Raw genomic sequence first — 22876 nt, 5'->3', positions numbered from 1 at the left:
ATAATATAGGTCATCATTTTAAGGTGTGTTTTTTCATGCATTTGTCAATTTTTAGATTGTGGGCTTGAGATTAAGATTTTTTCAGTCTAATATAAAGTAAACAACCGATATACATGTTTAAGACTTCTTTTGTCACACTTTATTAATTTGTGCCTGTAGATTTCAATAACAATTCATATTTTTAAAGGCTGTTTTCTTAAAATGAGCTTTTATTTTGCTGCATGGAGAAATAAATCTCTTCTCCAAATCTCTTCTTGCACTTGAGCAGCTTTTACATACAACAGACTTCAGTTTTATATATAAAGTACATGTACATATTCAGTTTTATACAGGCATTCATACATATGCATAATTTGCTTGACTGTTAACATCTATCTATCTATTGGATTTGTGTATATTTGTGTATTTACGAATCGGGTTTTGAATTTACGAATTAGATTTGTGTATTTTTGAATCATGTTTTGAATTCACGAATTAAATTTGTGTTTATTTTGAATTGTGTTTTAAACTTATGAATTACATTTGTGTATTTTTGATTCATGTTTTAAATTTACGAATTAGATTTGTGTATTTTATGAATCATGTTTTGAATTTACGAAGTAGATTTGTGTATTTTATGAATCATGTTTTGAATTTAGGAAGTAGATTTGTGTATTTTTGATTCGTGTTTTGAATTTACGAAGTAGATTTGTGTTTATTTTAAATTGTGTTTTAAACTTATGAATTAGTTTTGTGTACTTTTGAATTGTGTTTTGAACTTATGAATTGGATTTGTGTATTTACGAATCGTGTTTTGAATTTACAGATTGAATATGTGTATTAACAAATCATGTTTTAAAATTACGAATTGGATTTTGCAAACGTGACTTGAGTTGTGGATGTATGAATAATATTTTGTAATTGTATTATTTTTTAGACTGATCTGGCTAAATATCTAAAATGTAATAAATTTTGTACTAAAATGTGATAAATTACATTTAATAAATGTAACAATATTTCATATACTATAAAAAATATATACATAAAACCCAGTATTTAAAATTCTAATGGCAGTCGGCACAAAGGATAACCATTTGATACACACTTTTCTTTACTTGAGGTTGCCTAAAACGTCTTTTTGAAATTTTATATTTAAAGGACAGGGAACAATCTTCAATTATAACGTGCTTTCTGTTTAATTCTCATTTAATAAATTTTATTTGGTTGTCTTTGTGCTTTACTTACAATTGCACTGGCAATTTATACTCGAGTTTTTGCTTTTCCTTAATTGGCAACAGTCCATACCATGCAATCATGTTAAAACTCACAACACTTTCAGACAAGTTCTTGTATACCATCTCCAGAATATCTTGAATCACGCCCAATTGTTGTAACTTCCTACTGAGATATAATCTCTGCATTGCTTTTTTAAAAAGGCACTGTTTTGAACTTACGAATTGGATTTGTGTATTTGTGAATCGTTTTTTGAATTTATGAATTGAATTTGTGTATTATTGAATCATGCTTTGAACTTATGAATTGGATTTGTGCATTTATGAGTTGTGTTTTGAATTACGAATTGGATTTGTATATTTATAAATCATGTTTTGAACTTATGAATTGGATTTGTGTATTTACGAATTGTGTTTTGAATTATGAATTGGATTTGTGTATTTATGAATTGTGTTTTGAATTTATGAGTTGATTGTGTGTATATATCAAGAGTTTTGAATTTACAAATTGGATTTTGTAAATGTGACTTGTGTTGTGGATGTACGTATAATGTTTTGTAATTGTGTTATTTTTGAGATCTGGCTCCATATATAAATTTTAATAAATTTTATAATAATGTAATAAATTACATTTAATAAATGTAATAATATTTCATATACTACAAAAAATATATGAGTTTGCAATTTGAATTTCCTGTCTTATACATTGAGAAAATGAGAAAAAGTCGATAAAAAAGAAGATTTATTGAACCTGACTTGTATGCAAATTAGAGATTATTTACTTTTTTTAAATAATGCTTGCTTTCAAATTTTAAAATAGACAACATTTTTTATGTTACTCTTTTTAATGTGTATTTAGAATAACACAACCAAAAATGTGTTTCAAAATAAAATATTCACAGGTTTTTCATTCAGAGATTACAGTCACTACTTATTATAACTATATATTTATATAGATTATAACTAGGTATTTATAACTAGATAGTTAGATTATAGTTCAGTAAACGGCAGCCAAGGGAATCAGAGTTCACCTGAGCAGGTAACCATAGAAACGCTATAGGCTATCACTGCACTTTCTGTCAGAATCAATACCAGGCTGTGAATTCAAGGAAAGCATAACAAGTACTGTCATCATTTTGAGTTTTGTTGCAAATTTCAATTATTATCAATCTATCTAAAAATATTAGAATATATATATTAATGGCAATAATTAAATAAATCTGCCATTATTTACTTATCCTATTTTTGTTGAGTTACAAAACCAGATACAATAAAGAATGATGGAGAAAGCAGCCATTGACCTCCATAGTTTTTTTTTTCTTCCTACTATGAATGTCAAAGGCTACTTTTTCCAACATTCTTCAGAATATCTTGTTTTGTGTTCAATAACAAAATGATATTAAATTCATAAATTCATGTGTTAAGAAAGACAGGCTTTGAGTTTAATAGTTCAATGATTTCTTTCCATTTCAATTAAATTTTGGGATGTGATCTGTCATCATTTACTCACCCTTTACTTGTTTATTTCTTCTGTTGACCACTGTTGGAAACCTGTAACCATTGGCTTGATTTGTTATTAAAGCCAATGGTTACAGGTTTTCAGCTTTCTTCAAAACATCTTTTTGTGTTCAACAGAATAAAGAATCTTTAGAAGTACTTGAGGGTGAGTGAATAAACGAGGAAAAATAGAGGAGGTGAAAAATAGTAGTGCCTAACTGAGCCTGGTTTCTCTCAAGGTTTTTGTTCCTTCACTTTCATCAATTGATAAAGTTTTGTTCCTTGCTACTTTCGCCACTGTTTGCTTGGTTTGGGTCTTGTAGAGCTGTGCATCGATGGATTGGCTCTCAAGTGTTTGGACTTTCAGCAGTGAAAATTAGAACACACTGAACTGAACTGAACTCAAATTTACTAGAACTTCTATGTTAAGCTGCTTTGACACAATCTACATCGTGAAAAAGCGCTATATAAATAAACATGAATGGAATTTAATTGAAATTAGTGAATACATTTAATTTTGGGGATGATTAATCCCTCTTTATAATAATGAACAATCAATAGCAATTACTAACGATTTTCTATTATTAAACAGGCTTCTGCTCAGTATTTGAGCTTTTCAGTCAAACCTAAAATGCTGCAATATTGCAGGCGTCAAGAATGACATTTACTCCTGCAAATTCAGAAAATAAATGTCAATGTGTGTGGCTGAGCGACTTGGACTTTGAAAGCAAACTGTTGTCTGTCTGACGGGAAGAGCTTCCGCCAAATGAGCAGCACATTAGCGGCGTTTATGAGGGCCATCATACGGTTTATTGGGCTGCTGAGGCTGTCTGTGCCAGCTTTGCTCTTTAATAGCCAAATTATCTTCATTAGCTCTAAATTTAAAGCTTGAACGTCTTCTGGGAGAACAAAAAAAAGTCTGATGTTTAGCACGCCTGGTATGTGGTGTGTCTGTGTGCATTTGCGTCTGCTGATCTATTAACGGGTCCTTTGTGGAGCTTATTTTAAACCTCACACACTGTTTAAAGACACAACATGAGATCACATTACTATGTGTCAAAGACTCGCATGTGTGTGTGAAAATAGACGTCTACTGTAGATTACTGTAAGTCTTTATTTAGACTGTTAGTGTGGCTGCACAATATTGGAAACAAGTGGCATTGAGATACTTTGTTTTTCTGTGATAAATTGTTATTCTGTGTGATGAGATGAATACTATTTCAGTAAACGACTTGAATATTTATATTTGGAAAACAGTCATCATTTTAGATTGATTGGAATGATTCTAAGGGATTTTAGGGAGTTCATCTTCATAAAAATAGCAAATTACAAGTATTGATGAATACAATAAGACAAAGTTCCTGAAATAAACAAGTGCTTTGTGTACACATGTTCTGATGGCTACTTAGGATAGCGTGCCTTATCATTAAGCGTGAATCATCTCAGACTGGTTTCTTACACATGACAATGAGTTCACTGTACTCAAATGGCCTCCACAGTCACCAGATCTCAATCTAATAGAGCACCTTTGGGATGTGGTGGAACAGGAGATTCACATCATGCACTGTAAACCCTAATGCTGTAACTAATTAATTGAACTGAGTTGTATTAACTTAAATCATTAAAATTCGTTAATCTTAATTAACCTAGATGAGTATTTAGAACTTTTTCTTATTTTTGAGTTTATAAAAATTTAATCTTTCAAGTAAGGTGAACGATTTTGCTGTGTTTAATTTATACAAAATGTCTCTTTAAAGTTTCATTAACTCAAAATCTTTCAGCCCAGTGATTTTGCGTGTGACGTCATCCAGGTTCACGTACGTTCTCGTGCTTCATTCGTTTTTTTCAAGATGGCGGATCGGCCTCGCTTCACACTACAGTAAGTAAACTATTTACAAATCCAAGAAATATTAAATTTATGTTTTAATCAATATAATCACAGTAACAGTTCAATGTAATGTAGAGTTTGTCAGAATGCGTTTACATGTCGTGCATTACAGAAAAAGTGTTTAGCCCCACTTGTTGCTAACTAACGTTAACATTACTGTTTAAAAAAAAATTGAATCAGTGCAACGTTAGCGTTAGTTGAAATGTGTTAACTATGAATTTTAACAGTGTTATAAGGACAAAAACATTTGAAATCGGCAGATTCAATTTTTAACATATTTTTAAATCTTGGCGCGAGCATGCATTTAGGTTGTCATGGTGACGCGCGCTCACACAACCGCACGTCATGGCACTGCGCTGAACTCTGTCCAGACTGTGAATGTGGTATTATCTTCGCGATCTGTAGGCACTACGGAAACGAAAGGCGCATAATCATAACTCAAATAATCTCCGCCTAAATACAGAACGGTATTTTCTGATGACGGGCAAAAACTTAGCCTCAAAACGTAGCTGTCTGTCACACACAGCTTGTTGCATGCTGATCCATACACGAGAGCCTAACGGAGAACATTTAAGCTGTGCTCCTCACCTGAGCAGGTACAGAGCAGAGCTTCATATCACACTAGCACATTGAGGTAAAGTTGGTTTTATATTCATACATTCGTCCAGTAACAACTTGTGACTCTCTCCATATGTCGTTTACCATGGTACTTTGTGTATTCGGTCTGAAATCATATACAAGTATGACATGAAAACAACATTAACGTTACACTTAATGCACAATTTTTTTGACTGAACAATGTTGTACTTTGAAAGTCATTGGCTGCTAATATGATTTTACTATTTAGAATATGCAAAAACGACTTTTCTGAAATTATATTATAAAGGAGAAAGTCTGAATGTGTAAATATAAAACTAACTTTACCTCAATCACCAGTACTGATCAGCACTGATTATTTCCCTGTGATCGAGAAGACATCTCTGCATATCAATGATTACCTGATCAATGCGATCAGTTAAATGATTTTAAATGTCATTTAAGTCAAACATATGTTAAAGGTATGGTAAACTTTTTTTTCCAATCTATTTTTTTAAATATTTACTCAGGAGAGAATATATATAGCCTAAAAACAAAGTATGCCTATCTATAACACAGTAATACAAATTAATTAAAATTATTAAATAAAATATTAAATAAAATAATAACAAAACAAATATTCTAATCATCCAGACGTGGTAAACAAGAAATAGTTTTCTGATGTGCAAATTTTGCAGCTTAAAATATATTTATATCTTAAATATATATATATATATTTTTAGGCTATATATTTTTACATCATTAGACAATAAGGTAAGTTTTGTTATTTCTAGCTTTTAAAAACAGGCCTTAAATTTCTTTGTCGTCCTATTCAGTTTTCAAAATTTCAATACTGTTTAAGTTAAATCCGTGTTCATCGAATCAAAGCAACTAACATGATGATCAGCTCTATTGCTAACCGTTTTGGGGGTTGACGTTAGACATCATGCAATTGTACTACTTCCACTCTCAGCTGAATGACACTGTGACTTTGTGTACATACAGAATTGAAGGTCGGTTGTTGCTGACTACAGAAAGATTCTTATATGGAGGCATGTAAAAGGTGGGTAAAATATTCATTTTGTACTACTATGCCTGGCATATCCAGTTAAAATAAATATTACAGTGTATTTGCAATGATACTTTTGCAGCAAGGAAAGTGAAACTTCAGCTAGACCTTGAGTTCAGTTTACAATATGAAGATCCTGATATCAACATCTGATCTGATCAACACCTGATTTTCATCTGAGGTAAAAAAATAAATAAGTAAATGAAACATAATAATAATATTAATATATTTTTTCTAGCATTATATATTTTGTAGTGTGGGTTTGTTTTATGAAATTTTCTCTTGTTTTTTTTTAGCTGCAGAGTACCAACATGTTACAAATGAGAATTTTCCCCACAAATTCTTTGGACAACCGCACCACCACCTATTTCATTTGATGACAATTTTAAGGCAAACAGCATCCAAAACTGACAAGACAGCAGATACCCTGGCTAATCTTTTGAAGGTTTATGATGAGCAGGTATGTTTAGGGTCATGTATTAAAGTATTAATTAAAATATAAATATATATTTTATTTAGATTTTTTTTTTCTTAATTTTTGTCTTTGCAGGAACTGCATGATGTCAGTTCATGATGGACCACTGTTATCAGAGGTCTTTTGGTCTTGCTGCGTGAGCGTGACTGGGGATTCTTTAGGACCACCCTGGTAAGACTTCATTCATTCATTCTTTTCACAATTAGGCATGTTCTATTGAAAAGATGAAAGTTGAGGAGCAACTTTTACTTAACATATTTGTAATCATGACTTGTTGATGAATCATGTAAAATTGGCTCAGTCATATTGATATTGTCCTAACATTAATATCCTTGAATTATATTTTAGATTAATAATCCTGAAGCGCTGACTGAAGATGCTTTATTGGCCCTGCAGTCACTGAGGGTCTCTGCTGTCCTGAAGAATGAATTGGACACCACCCACAGCACACTTCCAGACCTTTTTTGTCTTGTTTGGATTTTAATGTATGCTCTTCACATAGTATATAGTAAAGGACTTTGAACTTGTACAAAAAGTTTTGCTTGGCATGGATGATAGAAAATAGAAAGTCGATTAGCATAGAATCCTTAAAGAATGAGTTGATGTAGAGCCTTTTTTTGTACTCAATAAAGACTGTCACTGGGGTAGTAACTTCAAAACATATATGTACCTTTAATTGGTAATGGTGCATTTTATTATATATATATATATATAGGGATAGATTGTCTAAAACGTAAAATTCTGTCATTTACTTACTCTTCACTTGTTCCAAACCTGTTTGAATTTCTTGCTTCTGTTGAACACAAAAGTTATTTTGAGGCATTGACTTTCTAATAGGAAAACAAATACTGTGGAAATCAGTGGTTCCAGGTTTCAGCTTTTTTGTCAAAAATAACCTTTTAAGTGTTCAACAGAAGAAAGAAACTCAAACAGGTTTGGAATAAGTTAGAGTAAATGACAGAATCATAGTTCAACCAAGACTGAATATTTATATTTATATATATATATATATATATATATATATATATTAAAAACCATTTGATAGTTACTGTGCCAATGACTTTTTTTTTCTAAACGAGTCACTTCACAGAATGTGCACTTATTCTTTATTAACGAATGCTTTAAGACTGTAAGTTTCGTAGTTCTTATTAATCTTATTATTATTTAATTTTGTCAAGCTTATAGTGTTTTTTTTTTTTAAAGCTCTTGTTTGATATATTTGCATTTTGGGAAATTCTTATTAATTTCAGAATAGTGTTTATTTTAAATCTCCTAATGTCTAATTGTTTTTTTTGTTTCATGACATTTGTAATTGCACAGGAGGCACATTTGTACTGTTGGACATTTTTTCTTTAAAAATAAATGTCTAAAATGGTATTGTCTGTGTGTTTAAAATTACAGATGTATTTTGATAGATTTATGGGGTTTAAAGATTAAAATTATGGATAATTTCATTTGTGAAACTGAGATGGAGAAGTTAATTTAATAAAAATGCTATCAAAATGTATGAGCTGGGTGACTTGAGTATTTAAAGTTGAAGGAAATTAAAACAATTAGGTTAATTACTATTAAAATGTATGAGCTAGGTGACTTGAGGATTTAAAGTTTGGAGAAATTAAAACAATTAAGTTAATTGCTATTAAAATGTATGAGCTGAGTAACTTGGGTATTTTAAGTTAGGAGAAGTGTCTTGCATGAGTACAACAAACTCAAAACTTGATGTTTCTGTTTACTTAAAATACAACATTTCATAACTTAAAAAATTTGACGTAACTGATTACCTCAAATTTTTTGAGTTTTGTCAACTTATTCGGGATTACAGTGTGGATGTGTAGCCGACAAATCTGTGTATGTGTAGCAGAGGCCAGCTAGTGAAGTGCTGTGTAGGTAAATTTTACTCCGCAGACCTCTAAAAGGTGCTCTAGTGACAGACGCTAGAGGCCAGGTTACATTATAGGACCAGGTAACACTGGTGCCGTGACCCGGATGGGAGAGAGGTTTAGGGGGTGAGTGTAGCAGAGGCCAGCTAGTGAAGTGCTGTGCAGGTAAAACCTCACTCCTCTGACCTCTAAAGGTGCTCTAGCGACAAACGCTAGAGGCCATGGTCTTTAGCCTCCTTGGTAGAGCAATCGACTTCCATGTGGAAGGTCGCCTGTTCAATCCCAGCTCAGAGCGGGTTGGGTGGTGTAGGACCAGTGGGGTTTTATTTGCATTATTTCTGCACTAAAATATCTGTTATTGTTACATTCTTACTAGACCTGCAGTGATCAATGTGTTAACTGCATTTATTTGGCAGTAAAATTAGCCTGGGTGCTAATGTTGCAGTATTAACGAAATGAAAGTGTTGACAGTGCATTTGTTTTGCACTAAAATAAGTCAAGGGAAGTGGAGATTGCTGTATGGAGTTTGCACGTTCTCCTCGTGTTTGCATGGGTTTCCTCTGGGTGTTCCGGTTTCCCCCACAGTCCAAAGACATGTGGTACAGGTGAATTGGATAAGCTAAATTGTCCGTAGTGTATGTGTGTGAATGAGTGTGTATAGATATTTCCCATAGATGGGTTGCAGCTGGAAGGGCATCCGCTGCGTAAAACATATGCTGGATAAGTTGGCAGTTCATTCCTCTGTGGCGACCCTAGATTAATAAAGGGACTACGCCGAAAAGAAAATGAATGAATGGATAAAATCAATCACTGGTAATGTGGCATTGTTTTTGGAATGTGTTATGAGGTGTCAACAGCTAATTTGCTGCAAATAAATTGTAAATTGTGTCATGTTCTAAAATATTTGTATCTTGTGTTTTATTGATGATGTCACTTCGATGATGATGATTCGATGATCATCATCGATGATGATGATGATGACTTCGATATTGATGATGTCGACGTCGACTAGACTTTGATAAGATAAAAGTCAACTTCCAAAAATCTAAAATTGTTCAACCCCTAATGTCTACATATATGTGGTAAATATGAAAAATGATGCACACTCAAATTTAATACAGCATATGATAAAACACACAGCATTCTACAGTTCAAGTCAGAATTATTAGCCCCCCTTTGAATTTTTTTCCTTTTTAAATATTTCCCAAATGATGTTTAACAGAGCAAGGAAATTTTCACAGTATGTCTGTTAATATTTTTTCTTCTGGAGAAAGTTTTATTTGTTTTATTTTGGCTAGAAAAAAAGCAGTTTTTAATTTTTTTAAAAACATTATAAGGTCAAAATTTTTTCCCCCTTTAAGCTATTTTTTTCGATAGTCGACAGAACAAACCGTCATTATACAATAACTTGCCTGATTGCCCTAACCTGCCTAGTTAACCTAATTAACCTAGTTAAGCCTTTAAATGTCACTTTAAGCCGTATAGAAGTGTCTTGAACAATATCTAGTAAAACATTATTTACTGTCATCATGGCAAAGATAAAATAAATCAAATATTATTAATGAGTTATTAAAACTATTATTTTTAGAAATGTGTTGAAGAAATCTTCTCTCCGTTAAGCAGAAATTAGGGAAAAAATAAACAGAGGGGGGCTAATAATTCAGGGGGGTTAATAATTCTGACTTCAACAGTATTTAGTTTACATTTATTTTTTTTATATTTTTATATATAAAAATGATTTAGATAATGCTTACATGGCACTAATAATGTAAGAGCTTGTTTTTAGCCAAGGACAGAAAATAAGACAGCAAACCTATATTCAAGTATACAGATATTTGTTCAACTAATTCCCATGACATTTTTCCAAAACTTTGTTTGTTTTTCCTGTTTTTCCAAGGCCTGGAAAATGCCATGTCAAAATTCCATGACTTTTCTAGGTTTTCCATGACCATATAAACTCTGCATATTGCATATACGATTATGCATGTGTCGATATATAATGCACCCAATCACAAAGATATGTCTTAAATGCATTCAAACGCTTTAATTCTAAAGCAACAGCACTGAATCCTGTAAATCATTCACAAGTTTGTCCAGTCTCTTTCAACACAATAAACTACCGCACACACGCATCTAAAAGTCCAATTTTCCCTGAATGATTCAAACTAACATTTGCTGCACTTTCAGATTCTGAGAACAGAGTATACAGGGTTGCAAAGAATGGATGTTAAAAATAGAGAAGAGAGCTAGTCAGAGAATGAGGGACGAAAGTGAAATGAAATTGTGTTGTCAGGACATGCGAGGTGAAGAAATAGTCTGAAAGCTGCAGGAATGAATGGAATGAGAGCTGTTAACATGAAGCGATCAATAAGTAACGTCTGTACTTAACGCCAGTAACTATTGGCTGCCTTAGAAAACTAGAAAGAGAGCGCCAGAGAAACAAGACAGAAAGAGAAACTGTGATTCTGACACACACATATGGATGCGTCTTAAGTGATGGCCACTTTCATGTAGACCGGTCACAATAATCAATATACGGACTTATCACAAAACACAAGGCCATGACCTCGATCATTTATGGTCATGCAATACATATCGCCCATACATAAAAACCAATTCATTGCTGATTGTGCAACATCTCTATTTCTATTGAAGGTGTCAGTGTCAGTATGGTTATAAAAACACTGTAGTATTTACTAGGGGTGTCAAAATTAATTGTTTCTTCGGTGCACCGCGATGCAGACGCGGACAATTGGGTATCGGTTCAGAAATAATCATAACCGGTTATTATGTACTGACATCATTTATCTCATATGTGCTCTGTCGCGAGGGAGGCGAGCGCGGGTATTTACAACACTACAGGTGCCAACTACTTAAAAATTTCATTGTCTGTGTTTTCTGCAAAGTCTTTCACTGGCACTTACAGCAGAAGCCTCTATTTCTCTGCGATTGAGGAAATGAAAGTGAACTCCATTTCTCTCTCTCTCTCACTGTGGCCCATTTCACCTGCTGGCGTGACTTTCTCCCCTCTCTATTCCTCTCGGCTGTATGCATTCCCGCGGCTGTACCTGTGCATTGTTGCAGGACCCGACCAGATTTCATGCGGCACAGAAATAAATTTCCTAATAAAGCGCAGGAGCGGTTGGTAACTCTGGTGTAATTTTAACAGGAGAGGGCGGTCTCTCGCGTGCGTGCGTGCGTGTGTGCGTGCATGTGTTTGGTGCTGTCTATGTTTGTGTATGTGTGTGAATGAAAGACAGTGTGGTGCTGTGTGTCCGTGTGTGTGTGTGTGTGTGTTTATACAGACAGCTTGTTATAGCCACCCCCCAAAATACAACACTGTATATGTAAAGCATCGTCAATGCACCGTGATGCACCGAAATAGCAAATTGAACCGAATCGATGGCATGATAATCGTAACCGAACCGAACCGTGAGACCAGTATAGGTTCACACCTCTAGTATTTACAATAAATTACTATAGTATATTTTCATGTGGGTGCCCGACAACTGAAATAATAAATTTACAATCTATTATTCATACATCCACAACACAAGTCACATTTGCAAAATCCAATTAGTGAATTCAAAACACCATTCAAAAATACACAAATCCAATTCGTAACTTCAAAACATGATTTTAAAATACGCAAATGCAATTCGTAAATTCAAAACATAATTATAAAATACACAAATCCAATTCGTAAATTCAAAACACGATTATAATATACACAAATCCAATTCGTAAGTTTAAAAACACGATTCAAAAATACACAAATCAAATTCGTAAGTTCGAAATATGATTTAAAAATACTCAAATTCCATTCGTAACTTCAAAACATGATTTTAAAATACACAAATCCAATTCGGAAGTTTAAAAACACGATTCAAAAATACACAAATCAAATTCGTAAGTTCAAAACACGACTAAAAAAACAAAAACTCAAATCGTAAATTCAAAACAATATTTTCGCCAAATGATTTGGATTTGGTATATTATGAATAGTGTTTCGATAATAAATTAAAAAGGGTGAAACAAAGCGTGTATTTTTGGAGCTTTGATTTTACCTTGCACTATATTGTTAATATATTTACTATATTTATTAAGGATCTGCGCTTTCACATTCTGATTCAAGGCCTAAAGTTACCATATTTGAAAAATCACACACACACACCACAATATATTACCAACCGCAGTGGCTAAACCGTCCAATGTCTTTTCTTAAATCTTTCTTAATCCCTCCGGAATGACTGAAAAAAGCAGCAGAATTTCAGCAAGCACACAGTCGTGCTATCTTTCACATCCTCCTTCCACTTTGGCTTGTGTATTCAGCGTGTGACAAAAGGAAGAGGACACTTACTAAACATTTCACAACACTGATAACCAACTTTCGGTTAAGACTAAAAAAAACACATACACACACACACACTTGTGATCCAAATGTGAGATCTGAAACTTTAAAAAGAATTTGAAGAGAAAGTTAATCAGGTATTTGACATTTCACAACACAACTTCAAGTGACATCAAAACAGGATTTGAGGCAAAATTTCAAATCATAGGTCCAAAAAAATGTCCCCAGTGCAATTAACCAAAACTGCTATATCTGTTGCAATTAAAGTGAAATAAATCATGGTGTCAATTGTGGAAATATAAATTTATATAATCTATATATAACTGAAAAGTTGTTTTTAGGGTGTGACAGACCCTAAAATGTCTTGGTTTCCTGAGCCCTGACTGTCTCCAAAGTAATGCAAATTGTCAGTTTCACAGCACAGCTGTGTCTATTGTCTTCTAACAAATGGTCAAGCCGGTCAACTGGTCGTACAGGTTTTGTACCCAGAACATCATTTTCACACTGTTTTAATGCTGAAATGTATTGTGAATGGGTACTTACCTGGAATGGCAATTTACCCTGCCGACAACAACACTTCAATTGCATGCTTTGTTTAGGTTTGTCTCCACCCCAAAGGATCACTGTCTGTAAAATGTATAAAAACTTGGTGCCTGCTGTACAGTAGAGGGTTTCTTTAGATGACGCCACAGCCATGCTGAGTTCTTCTTATTAAAGGATTCTGCTTTGAAGACAACCGAAAGTTCTCCCTGGTTTTTGGGCTGGTCTTAGAATTTCACAACAGGTTGGTGCCGTGAGCCAGACTAGAGAAATTCCCAACACAATCCATTGCATTTAGGGCTTTACGTGACTTTTGCAGTCTGAACATTAGAACCAATCACATATGTTTCTGTTGAGTTAATGAACACAGCAACCAATCAGAGGCTTTTAAATTAGTCCCTGCTGATAACACAGGAGTGTGTTGAGTGTGTACTCCTGATTTCTGTCATCGTAACTGATATAAATAAAAGGTTCAGTTAGCATAATAATGAGAGTTTTTAAATTTTTTTAAAAAGCAATAATCAACAATATACAAACAGTTGTTTGTACTGTTGTTATTTGACTGTTTGTTATTTGACTGACTGATTAGTGATGCACAAGTCGGGGTTTTTTCCTACCTGTGAGTCCAACTTTTATTAAAATTATTTGACCCTGAAAAGCCTTTATTTAAACCTGAAAGTGCTTGGAAACATTGTGCTGTAAACTGGCAACAACAAGGAAGTGCCCGTTTTGTGGCTCTCATGCTTGTATATTTTTTCACACGAGTATGCAGCAGATACTGTATGGAGTCAGCATTCAAAAATACACAAATCCAATTTGTAAAATCAAAACACTATTCATAATATACACATATCCAATTCATTTGGCGAAAATATTGTTTTGATTTTACGATTTAAATTTTAGTATTTTTAGTCGTGTTTTGAACTTACGAATTAGATGTGTATTTTTGAATCGTGTTTTTAAACTTACGAATTGGATTTGTGTATATTACAATCGTGTTTTGAATTTACGAATTGGATTTGTGTATTTTAAAATCATGTTTTGAAGTTATGAATTGGATTTGAGTATTTTTGAATCGTGTTTTTAAACTTACGAATTGGATTTGTATATATTATAATCGTGTTTTGAAGTTACGAATTGGATTTGAGTATTTTTTATCATAGTTTGAACTTACGAATTAGATGTGTATTTTTGAATCGTGTTTTTAAAGTTACGAATTGGATTTGTGTATATTAAAATCATATTTTGAACTTACGAATTGGATTTGTGTATATTATAATCGTGTTTTGAACTTCCGAATTGGATTTTGCAAATATGACTTGTGTTGTGGATGTATGAATAATAGATCGTAAATCTATTATTTTTGAGACTGATCTGACTCCATAATACTGCTGTTGTCTCCTGCGGGAAATATTTCTGAAAACCGGTTCCAAACATTAGATTTAGCAATCTGAATTTTTTTCTCTTAATGATGTAAATTCCTGAGCTCAATTTTTCACCTCGCACTTCATTTTCAATGTTCACTTGCAGTGGAAGATCCTAGCACTTTTCAAAGTTACTTTGCTATGCACTAGGCTTCGTATTGTGACTCATCAAAGAACCTAATAAAATATGAAAAAGAATATTCCAAAATTTTAGGCTATAGCAGTAGGTCTCAAACGCAATTCCTGGAGGGCCACAGCTCTGCATAGTTTAGCTCCAACCACCTCCAACTCACACCTGCTTAATAGTCTCTAGTAGACTTGAACACCTGTGCAGAACTGCGGCTCTCCAGGAATCGAGCTTGAAACCCATGGGTTGTAGAGAACTGCACGCAACATGGAGGGTCTACGGGTTATAAGACGACCCATGCATCACTATGACTGATGTAACTGCTTCAATTTAAGTATTTACATAAAAGACAATAAGATAATTTAAAAAAAAAAAATTGTTAAGTTGAAAGATTTTCAGGCGGCAAAGGAATTAATATTTATTTATTGACAGGATAGCCCCTTGAAAACATCTCATTTTCGAGGGGTCCAAATTTTATTTATTTATTTATTTACTTACCTATTTATTTATGTATTTGTTTGTTTATTTAATTGTCTGTTTGTTTTTAAGGTTTGCACATTAAATCTATGATTAATAAAATGTATTAAATATTAAAGCAAAAGAGAACAAATCAAATTTGTAAAAAAATTAAAATAAACATTTTAGTCAGATTTTTTATTTTATTAAAAGTGCAAAATTTAAACATTTTCAAAAACTCTGACTTTTGGACCCCATTGCAAAACCAAATGAACTGTTACACGCTTATCATCAGCAGAAAATCCTCACAAACAACTCATTTGCATAACTGATATCCCACTTTCAGTTTCTCGCTGAACGTTTAGAGGAGGATTCAAAAATCAACATTTGATAGTCTTTGTCTACAAGACTATTGCTTTTGTCAGCAGGATGCTACTCTGTTCCAAGCTGTTATTGTTGATTTACCTGTTTTATTATCTGCAAAGTGAAAATTGAAAGTCTAGGAGCTTATCAATTTTGCAGCACAACTCTCCTCAAGTACAGAAAAAATAATAGCAGGAATAAAAGTGCTCAATACAAAAAAACGAGGTAATAAATAACAACTGTTGTACAACTGTATTCAATTTCAATTAGGGCTGCACAATATAACGTTTCAGCATTGATATAGCAGGATCTGCAACTTTGAGTTTACACAGTGCTCAGCATGATTGAGTACACCCCATTTTGAAAATGAATATTTTTATCTATTTCTCAGTGAACATAGGCAATGTATTTTGGTGCATTTAAACAAAACAGATTTATTAAACCAATATATTTATTAAAATAATATTTTAGTCATCAAACTTATTTAGAAATTGAAAGATGATACAATTAAATTCAAGCAAAATATTGCAAAAAAAGAAAAATTACAACTTACAAAATTTCACCAATTTTTTTTCAAAATTTTTTCCTCTTTTTAAAACTTGTATTTAATATTTTTCTATAGCATATAAAATTTGGCTGTACTAGTTTTTGGACTGTTATCGTAAATTAGATAAGCTCCAGATTTGGCTTCACTACTGACTAATCTAATATATTTGCACAAATATGATATTGTATAGCTTCCTATTAAAAATATGAATTTAAAAGAGAGATTTGTGAGGGGTGTACTTACATATGCTGAGCACTGTAATAGATTTTAACTAGATATTAAAGTTTGAGGACAAACTTTATGGTGGCTTGAAAAGCCGAGTCTAAAAGTTTGAAGTCGTTTTAAAGTGTAAATAACTGAAGCAGTTTTTATGAAGTTTGAAACAGTCGGCATAGATAAGTACATATATGTTAGCATGTTTCTAGGTTGTTGCTAGGCGGTTGCTAAAGTATTCTGAGTGGTTGCTATGCAGTTGCTAACATCAATTAGCATGATTCTAGCATTAATTAGCATGTTACTAGCATTTTTCTAGCATGAATTAGCATGTTACTAGCATGTTTCTAGCATGAATAAGCATGTTGTTAGCATGAATTAGCATGTTTCTAACATGTTTCTAGCATGTTACTAGCATGTTTCTAGCATGAATTAGCATGTTACTAGCATGATTCTAGCATGAATTAGCATGTTACTAGCATGATTCTAGCATGAATTAGCATGTTACTAGCATGTTTCTAGCATGAATTAGCATGTTATTAGCATGATTCTAGCATGAATTAGCATGTTACTAGCATGATTCTAGCATGAATTAGCATGTTACTAGCATGATTCTAGCATGAATTAGCATGTTACTAGCATGTTTCTAGCATTAATTAGCATGTTACTAGCATGTTTCTAGCATGAATTAGCATGTTTCTAGCATGAATTAGCATGTTACTAGCATGTTTCTAGCATGAATTAGCATGCTACTAGCATGATTCTAGCATGAATTAGCATGTTGTTAGCATGAATTAGTATGTTACTAGCATGATTCTAGCATATTACTAGCATGTTACTAGCATGTTTCTAGCATGAATTAGCATGTTACTAGCATGATTCTAGCATATTACTAGCATGTAACTAGCATGAATTAGCATGTTACTAGCATGTTTCTAGCATGAATTAGCATGATTCTAGCATGAATTAGCATGTTACTAGCATGTTTCTAGCATGAATTAGCATGTTACTAGCATGTTTCTAGCATGATTTAGCATGTTATTAGCATGATTCTAGCATGAATTAGCATGTTTCTAGCATGAATTAGCATGTTATTAGCATTATTCTAGCATGAATAAGCATGTTACTAGCATGATTCTAGCATGAATTAGCATGTTACTAGCATGTTTCTAGCATGACATAGCATGTTACTAGCATGATTCTAGCATGAATTAGCATGTTACTAGCATGATTCTAGCATGAATTAGCATGTTATTAGCATGATTCTAGCATGAATTAGCATGATTCTAGCATGAATTAGCATGTTACTAGCATGATTCTAGCATGGATTAGCATGTAACTAGCATGATTCTAGCATGAATTAGCATGTTACTAGCATGTTTCTAGCATGAATTAGCATGTTATTAGCATGATTCTAGCATGAATTAGCATGTTACTAGCATGTTTCTAGCATGAATTAGCATGTTACTAGCATGATTCTAGCATGAATTAGCATGTTACTAGCATGTTTCTAGCATTAATTAGCATGTTACTAGCATGTTTCTAGCATGAATTAGCATGTTATTAGCATGATTCCAGCATGAATTAGCATGTTTCTAGCATGAATTAGCATGTTATTAGCATGATTCTAGCATTAATTAGCATGTTACTAGAATGATTCTAGCATGAATTAGCATGTTACTAGCATGTTTCTAGCATGAATTAGCATGTTACTAGCATGATTCTAGCATGAATTAGCATGTTACTAGCATGATTCTAGCATGAATTAGCATGTTACTAGCATGATTCTAGCATGGATTAGCATGATTCTAGCATGAATTAGCATGTTACTAGCATGTTTCTAGCATGAATTAGCATGTTATTAGCATGATTCTAGCATGAATTAGCATGTTACTAGCATGTTTCTAGCATGAATTAGCATGTTACTAGCATGATTCTAGCATGAATTAGCATGTTTCTAGCATGAATTAGCATGTTATTAGCATGATTGTAGCATGAATTAGCATGTTACTAGCATGATTCTAGCATGAATTAGCATGTTACTAACGTGTTTCTAGCATGAATTAGCATGTTACTAGCATGAATTAGCATGTTACTAGCATGATTCTAGCATGAATTAGCATGTTACTAGCATGATTCTAGCATGAATTAGCATGTTATTAGCATGATTCTAGCATGAATTAGCATGTTACTAGCATGATTCTAGCATGAATTAGCATGTTACTAGCATGTTTCTAGCATGAATTAGCATGTTGTTAGCATGATTCTAGCATGAATTAGCATGTTTCTAGCATGAATTAGCATGTAACTAGCATGATTCTAGCATTAATTAGCATGTAACTAGCATGTTTCTAGCATGAATTAGCATGTTGTTAGCATGATTCTAGCATGAATTAGCATGTTTCTAGCATGAATTAGCATGTAACTAGCATGATTCTAGCATTAATTAGCATGTAACTAGCATGTTACTAGCATGATTCTAGCATGAATCAGCTTGTTTTTAGCATGAATTAGCATGTTACTAGCATGACTAGCATGTCACTATCGTGTTGCTAGCACCTTTCTAGCAAGATTAGCATGTCAGTAGGAAGTTTAAACTGTTAGCGTGTGTTAGAAAAGCTAGTCACAGTCTCTGGGACAGTTGCTAGGGTGCTGAAATTGGTTGCTAGGGAGTGGCTAGTAAGTTTAAAGGTAATCAGTGATTGGCTGCTGGCTAGACTGAGTTGAATGAGGCCAAACTCTAGTCTGTAGGACAGTCTGATGCAGAGTTATGAGCTCACAAAGGTTGATCCAATGTTAAGTAAATGGGAGTCTTTTACAATGGAAGTCTATGGGACAGTTGCTAGGGTGCTGTAAGTGGTTGCTAGGGAGTGGCTAGTAAGTTAATAGTCATCAGTTATTGGCTGCTGGCTAGACTGAGTTAAATGAGTCCAGTTAGAAGTCTGTAGAACAGTCTGATGCAGAGTTATGAGCTCACAAAGTTTGACCCAATGTTAAGTCAATGGGACTTTTGGGATTTTTCTGGGTCGTTTTTCGGAAAACCCAAGGTCGGATCAGTTAGAAAAGATATAGCAACCCGAGTCAGACCAGTTTGAAGGTTTGACGAAAGTTTGAAGTATGTAGCTTGAAAGGCCTAGGAGGAGATACACTTAGAAATTAGTCTCAGAAGAATAAGAAGAAGAAGAAGAAGAAGAATAATAAGTTTAAGATAGATAACAATATGCTGGCTTTTCAAGCCACCATAATAAACCAGGAAATGGTTCAGAACTCAAGACAAATTTAACCCTACTGCAAAACAAATTATTTAGACTTTTTTTTTAAGAAAGCAACTTATTTTGTTAGATTTCAAGCTAATTTAAACCGTTTGGGCGTAAGAAATTATAACATTTGTAGCTTTAACAAAGATTAATTGCACTTTGTTATTATACTAAAAACTTTAGTGCTATATTGTACATTTGATTACGTTGTTTGTTTTTACATTGCTATTATACATTTGACCTCAAAACTGTTAAAATGTCTAGAAAACCATAAAGCACGGTCTATTTCATTTGTATCTACTATTAATGCATGTAATTTGCTTAATATACTTTACAACAAACACACGCTACACACTCTCTGCAAAGTTATCATGGTGTAAAATTCTTCATTCTTTCCTAATAGAGCTACTGAAATCATCTTATGAAATTACCTTAATATTGCAATATAACACGCGTAGAGAAACAAACTATCCCAATGTCAGTTTTTTTTAAATATCGTGCAGCCCCAATTTAGATGTAATTTATTAACCTTAATGCATTCAATGCATTAATTAATTAAATTTTTATTGCATGTATGTATGTTTGTGTGCTTATTTACACATCTATTTATTTCTGATTTATATATTTGAATTTTTCCTGTGTGTGTGTAAGATCAAAAACATCTTACATAATAGTGTCACTATCACCAGCGATCTAACATTCATTCACATTTATATGGACTAAAATCCTGTCTCATTTTAACTACAAGTCCTGTCATGCAGCATCACACCTGATCCAAGTCTCCATTGATTAGACTCACACAGCTGAGTCAAGGAGTATAAAAACAGCACAAACACACACATTGTTGCTGAGTCTTGTTTAACTGTCATTGTAAACATTTCTACACGTTTTCCTTGCCTTGTCTTGCCTTCCGTGTTTGAACCTCGCCTTGTTTGTTTGTTTACGTTGCCTGCTTCCTGCCTGCGATGACCAACTGCCTGTTTACCGACCACGACTCTGGATTCCATGTGTACAAGCGTTTGTCCCTAATTGTGATCATTGCCTGTCTGACCATTCTCTGCATAATAAACCCTGCATTTGGATCTGCACTTCCCTTTTAAGCGTCTGCCTTGTGACATATAGCATCAGTGCAGAATTATTCATGACTGTTGTCACTCACGCATACAGCTAAGGTGACCCAACAGAGACTTAACAAAATGTAATTCATTGTAATGTTTTCTTTGAATGAGAGAACAAAATAATTTTGACATAATTGTGAAGTAAATATTCTAGTATACAAGACGGGCTGTTCAAAAGTCTTGTTCAGGCACATTCAGTGTGTTTTTTGGACCTTATTTCAGCCACTTTTTTTTCTCTAAAACCTACTAACTAAGCATAGTATTTTTTTTCTAAAAAACGCAAGCATGTACATCAATATTTCTCACATATTATTGTAGCACAGTTTGTGCTGAATACAAAAAATACATGTTAGCCAATACTATGTAATAAGTAGCTGAAATAAGCACAAATGTCAGGGGCCATCTTAGGGGCCCCAAAATCACCTTAGACCCCAGAGGGATAATGCATTTTCCAAATTGTTACAGGATGTTGCAAATGACAGTAAAAAAATATGGACGACGCGACAGTGCCTTTTCCCATTGAACACTTTGAAGGCAAAAGCCACATGACGGGCACAAACTGTTGCACTGCTGAAATTGGGCCTGGGCATGCGCAGAAGGGACTACCAGATGGAGCCAGAGACAGAGCTGTGGAATCAAGCTTCCAACCAAACGCTTGTACGTCAAATCAACAACGCCACCCTGAACTTCTCACCTGACCGCCAGTGTCTGCACAATAACAAAGGCTCGCTAATATAAATATCAGCACTTACATTTAAAAACACATGATTATATACAATTTAAAAACTGTGTGATGTAAGCTGTTATAAATTTAATAAAAACAATATATGTTGGACTGCAGAAATAAATGATTTTTCATACACTCTAGCATTAGTTAGACTAAGCTATGACCACAAAAATAAATTTCTCTCATAACGGGTTGTTGGTATTTGTTATCTTCATAGGGGTAGAAATAACACTTGTAAAATATGAACAATAACATATAAACAACACATACATTTTTAGAAAGATTTTTATTTTAAATTAGCAATCTACAGGACCCAAAATATACACATCAAAGATAACGATTTACCATGCGGGAAAAAATCGTACGTTTAAAAGAATACAGCAAGATTTCTAAATGTCAACAGTATATTTACACGTCCCTGCACTATATAAAATAACCCTCGTCAATTTGTGCAATAAACTTTGCAGTATTAATACATCAAGTCTATCAGCTGCTGCAACATCGTTTGCATATTGTTTAGCATTTTTTGCCTCCATTTTCATTTGGTTTTATTCGATGCCTTAACATCTGGCAAAGAGGAATTTACCTTCATGTGAATGTTTATTAGGTTTATTATGTTTATGAGTTTTCAAATAAAAAGTCAAAGATACATGATGTATATAAATAATATATAACATTTACAGCTCTATTTGTTATATAAGATTCAGTTTCTAGAACAATAATATTGTATAACAGCAAATTCAGTAGATTAACTTTATTAACTTGCCGAAACTCAAAATGTCAGAGACGGCCTTTAAATCAAGTTCAAATAACGATACAGAAGATCAATGTGGAGAACGGCTAACATTAGTTTTGTCTTCCTAATTATTATTTCAGACGCATAAAAAGAATTACTGTTAGATAACGATCACCTGTATTTTCAACTTCATAGCTAGGCGTGTATCAGCAAACTAATAAAGCCCGATAAAGCCCTCACTTTACTGAATAAACATTGATCCAACAGATCCTGTAGGTCAAAAGTATAGTTTACTGCTGAACTCATTTTATCATGGTAAAATAACACAGAAATCGAATAATAACACTTCAATCTCCTCCTGAAGCTCCGACGGTCTGTTTAGAGAAGCTGTCAATCACAATCACACGCCCGTTTTTATAGC

The 22876-nt window shown here is 33.4% G+C and overlaps 1 protein-coding gene and 1 long non-coding RNA gene across 5 annotated transcripts in view; one reads left to right on the top strand and one right to left on the bottom strand.

The window, feature by feature from the left end:
* The window catches only part of stat5a (signal transducer and activator of transcription 5a), a 225205-nt gene that overhangs the window by 118366 nt on the left and 83963 nt on the right, over positions 1-22876 (bottom strand). The window lies entirely within an intron of this gene.
* On the top strand, positions 4391-7397 carry LOC130220965 (uncharacterized). Of its 3 annotated transcripts, none has more exons than XR_008836246.1 (6): positions 4391-4587; positions 6178-6235; positions 6324-6422; positions 6538-6701; positions 6792-6887; positions 7065-7397. It is a non-coding gene; the product is annotated as an uncharacterized LOC130220965 (long non-coding RNA). The 3 variants fall into 3 exon arrangements; XR_008836247.1 differs by lacking the exon at positions 4391-4587 and adding an exon at positions 4893-5192; XR_008836245.1 differs by lacking the exon at positions 4391-4587 and having other exon boundaries at positions 6009-6235.

This window comes from Danio aesculapii, chromosome 3 (genome assembly GCF_903798145.1).
Source record: "Danio aesculapii chromosome 3, fDanAes4.1, whole genome shotgun sequence".
NCBI lineage: Eukaryota > Metazoa > Chordata > Actinopteri > Cypriniformes > Danionidae > Danio > Danio aesculapii.
Note: the sequence above shows the minus strand (reverse complement) of the source record. Positions and strands in the feature narration are given on the sequence as shown.